Below are 4,532 nucleotides of genomic sequence, written 5' to 3'. Positions count from 1 at the left end.
GGTGACATCACCAGGGTCTCGGGGTGCCCATCAAGCACTGACTTGATGGGAGTCTCACGTATTTGAACGTATTTGAAGTGACACTTTATTCTTGATACCTTAGGGCCCACTCCTTGGCCCACTCTTGGGTTCGGTCTCTTCCGAGATGGCTTTTCTTAATTAGCCTAATACCGCTCTCCTTGCTTGGCTTCTGTCAGCATGGAGCAGCCATCTCACATCAGCATTTTCTCGCAACAGTCAGGTGATCTCTGTCAGTGCTGCCAACAGGGGCACCCCGAGACCCTGGTGATGTCACCCTATTGCCATTATTGCCATATTGCAGATTTGCCATTCTAACGGCAATGTCTGCAATCCATACACAGAACAGTTACCGCTACAGTACTCTAGACAATTGGTTGAACCTAGAAAGCTGATGTCTCTTTGCTGCTGCAATGTTTTCTTCCTGCTCCTATCTGCAGTAGTCCTGCTGGTGTCACGCCAAGCGTCGAGATCCAGACAGCGACACGCAAGGCATCGAGGTCCTGCCGGCGACCCGGGGGGAGCTGAAGACCCCAGGCTGCTGCTAAGTGCCTGGCACCAGGGCAGCCTCCCCCAGACGAAAACCAGCTCCACGTTGCGGCGGCCACAGGCATCATGAGCTGGCGGCCACGGCGGCAGCCAGAGGAGGCCCCCGAGGAGGAGACGTGCCCCATCTGTTTGGAGCGCATGTCCAGCGCGGCTCGCATCGACCCCTGCAGGCACATCTTCTGCCTGGAGTGTGTCCACGTCTGGGCTGCCGAAAGAGACACCTGCCCGCTGTGCCGCGGGCACATCATTGGCATCGTGCGCCTGGCCCGACGACCACGCAGGAGGTTCCAGCGCAACGCACGGCTGGGGCAGCGGCAGCAGCAGCAGCAGCGCCAGACGAGCCCCTCCAGCTACCGCTCCCGCAGCGTCTCGCCCCGGCGCAGGGAGCGCAGCCCCTCCATGGCAGGAGAGCTCGTCAGGAGCTTCTCCTGGCACGCGGGGCAGGTGGGGCGCAGACTGCCAAGGTCCCAGCAGGACGACGACGTCGGGGACACGTCCTGGCTGCATAGGGTCAGGCAGGAGGAGCCGGGGGCCGGAGACCGCACGGGCCAGCAGGCCGGGCCCCCCGCCTGAGCAGGCGGCCGGGCCTCACCTGGGGACGGGCTGGGGGTGGCAGCCACAATTAATTACCCCGGGAATAAATTACAAACTGTTCCACCCTGCAAAGCCTCTGCCTGCACTTATTTCCTGCATCGGTCAGCGGGGGGGGTGGGAGGGGTGGGGGCTGAACGCAGCCCTCTGCCGCTGCCCGCGTCGCCAATTGGTTTGGGGATGGCTGCTCCTGATGGGGAGCGGCTGCGGGTGGTGGGTCCCCGAGTGAGACCTGGGGGTGAGAAGTCATTTGGGGGATGAGAAGTCGTCATGGGAATGGGAAAGTGTTGGGGGTGGGAGCAGCCACAAAGGTTTAAATTACTCAGTTGTTTTATTGGCCTCGCGTGATAAGAAGACTCAACTCTATCCACAAAATCCTGGCTGATGAAGGAACACGGTGCCCAAAGTAGAACTTAAATAATTTAGCTGAGTTTGTAAAAGATCAAAAGTGCTGAAGCAGTTTGTCCTGGTTCCAGTTAGGACAGAGTTAATTTTCCCTCATAGTAGCTGGTAGGGTGCTATGTTTTGGATTAGGATGAGAAGAGCGCTGATAACACGTTGATGTTTTAATTGTTGCAGAGCAGTGTTTACACCAGGCCAAGGACTTTTCGGCTTCTCGCTCTGTCCTGCCAGCGAGCAGGCTGGGGGTGCAGCAGGAGCTGGGAGGGGACAGACCCAGGACAGCTGACCCAAACTGGCCAAAGGGGTATTCCATACCATCTGGCGTCATGCTAAACAATATATAGGGGTGGCTGGCTGGGGTGGGGGGCCGGCTGCTAGGGGATAGGCTGGGCATCGGTCAGCGGGTGGTGAGCAATTGCATTGTGCATCACTTGTTTTCTTACACATTATTATTATTAATACTATTACCATTATCACTATTATTACTATTATTGTTATTATTATATTCCTGTCTTAATAAACTGTCTTTATCTCAACTCACCGGCTTCACTTTCCCGTTTCTCTCCCCCATCCCAGAGAGGGAGGGGGGAGGGTGAGCGAACGGCTGTGTGGTGTTTAGCTGCCAGCCGGGTTAAACCACAACAGGTGACAGGCCTTTAACGACACTCACGACTCAGAAACATTTGCCGATGCAGTCAAACGGTGTCTATTAACGCGAGGCACTGAAGTTAATTGGTATTAAAAATGAGCCAAAACGAAAGGCAAGTATCTGCGTGTCCAGCAGAATGACAGCGATCATCACCATTTGATCAACCTTCCCTGTGAGTTCTATCTGCAAGTTACTTTGAGGTAGCGCTAGAAAGAAGCGGTTGGTCCAGAGCATCCCTGCAAAAAGAAACATCCACGGCTTAAGTACCGTTTACTCTTTTGGTATCCTTTTAAGTACTTTTTACCCGTTTCGGACTCCTGCCTTTTCCCGGCTCACTGATGACAGCATTAGTAGCCCCTCAAGCTACTGTCCTACAGCCTTTCCCATCAGTGAAGAGATAGGAAAAACCCCACTACTTCTTGGAAGAGAAAACCAGCAGGTTTTTGAATAAAAGCACTCTCTATTGCAGCTAGGTACAACGAAAAGAGTTTATGAAATCATTACGGGACATTCTTGTAGAAAACTTCCTCAAGCTTGGAAGAAAAAAAAACATTTCAGCTAAGTAAAACAGAAAATAACTGGAAGAAGTGAAGTATGGCGGTGTTGGAAAAGTTGCTTCAAAGACTTTTTTAATTAAAAAGAAGGAAAAAAGCAAGTTCCTACTGCAATCCCATCTTTGTCAAACTGATGGCGGGCACCAGTACGATGTGTTCAGCTAACACAGGCTGGAAGTTGTAACTGCAGCTGTGAAGTTTACCCAGTAAAAAGACTCCGCAAAGCATTCTAGCAGTTCCGATGCAATCACTGCTTCCTGAATTTGTGACTCACGGTTAACACGGCAGTACAGGAAGAAGTCTGGCATTCACTGTGCTCTTACGGTAAAGAATCTGCCCTGCGCACACCATCCCAAGCCAGGTATGCGCTCCTAACAGGAAAGGACGATAGGCTGATAAGTCTCAGCAGAGGGAAAAAGACATCAGAGAACTACTTTATAACAGCAGCACGCGGGCTGCAACCAACGTTCTCTTCCTCTCATCATTTTCATTTCTGTGGACTCCAAGAGAATACACTCCCAACATTTTTCAGCTCTGGAGAACAAACAGCCCAACCAATCTCATTCACTGAACTACAAAACTGGTATTTTCGCTATCTAGTCCGGAAAAGGAGGCGCACGTCTCTAACGTACAGTGTAGAGACCTTGTTAATAGGCAAAGTCTGCATAAAATAGGTGGCCACAGCCTGATTTTCTGACGTTCAGGGCCTTGGGTCACACACCACCACAGCATCAGACTTAATGAAGTCACCAATCTATGTGGGCCTCTCGTTACGCAGGTCACATGTTATGGACCAACCTCTCAAAGGCCAAAAACCAGCACTGATACTGCCGGGCCAACACACATCTGTAGCATCCCATTTCTGGGTGACAACACAATGAATGTTTCCACAAAGTACTCGATGCAACCTAACTACTGTGTTTGGTGATGCAAAGCAAGCCGTGTCAAAGCAGCGTAGCACCCAGGCACATTCCTGGAAGATGTTTTGCTGCTCACGTTGAAGAAAATAGATAAAAAAATCCTGTGCAGTTTGCACTTCTGAGCTCAAGTACCACAGCTATGCACTACAATTGAAGTGGCATCAAACCTTGTAAGGTTTTGAAGCTTCAGCACTGCCATCCAAAGTCAAGGAGGCTGCATCTATTATCTTGAATTTGCCCCAGCTCAGTCCCCTGAAACAATTCCATAGACACGTACAAGCAACCCTTTTCCCACCCAGATTCTTTGCTTCATCTATTCCACCTCTACCTTGTGTCATATTCTTATTAATCTGCCCCTCAAAAGACTCCCTGGCTCACACAAAGAAGCAACCCAACAAATCCCCGTTCCCAGCCACGTTGCTTTCATGCTTTGGGAAGAGTTAACTGCAACAGCTCTAACTGTGATGCCACCTCACCCCCTCCACCTATGTGAGGTTCTTTGCCTTCTGTCTCCTCCTACGTGTACACCTGCACTAGAACCAGGAAGAATGTGCTTCCTACAATACTCCAAGAGCCTCTTCTGTTTCAGGATGTCATCATTTCAATTCAGGACTGAAAGTATTCCTAGCAAAAACCCAACAGCTAATAGCTAACAGAAGCAGTTGCTGGTGATCAGCTACAAGTAACCTGGAAGTACTGAGGAGTCACAAAAGAGAATTTGCATTACATTTAAGAACAGCATGCAGCTTAGGACCACTGCTTTCACTGACTACACTAAGCCATAAAAAAGAATTGGATTCTTACCTGCCATCACAGCAATTATGGTTTATGTTGCCCCCAAAACACACA

The sequence above is a fragment of the Anser anser genome (assembly GCF_964211835.1).
Source record: "Anser anser genome assembly, contig: HAP1_SCAFFOLD_101, whole genome shotgun sequence".
NCBI lineage: Eukaryota > Metazoa > Chordata > Aves > Anseriformes > Anatidae > Anser > Anser anser.
This window is presented reverse-complemented; position numbering follows the sequence as displayed.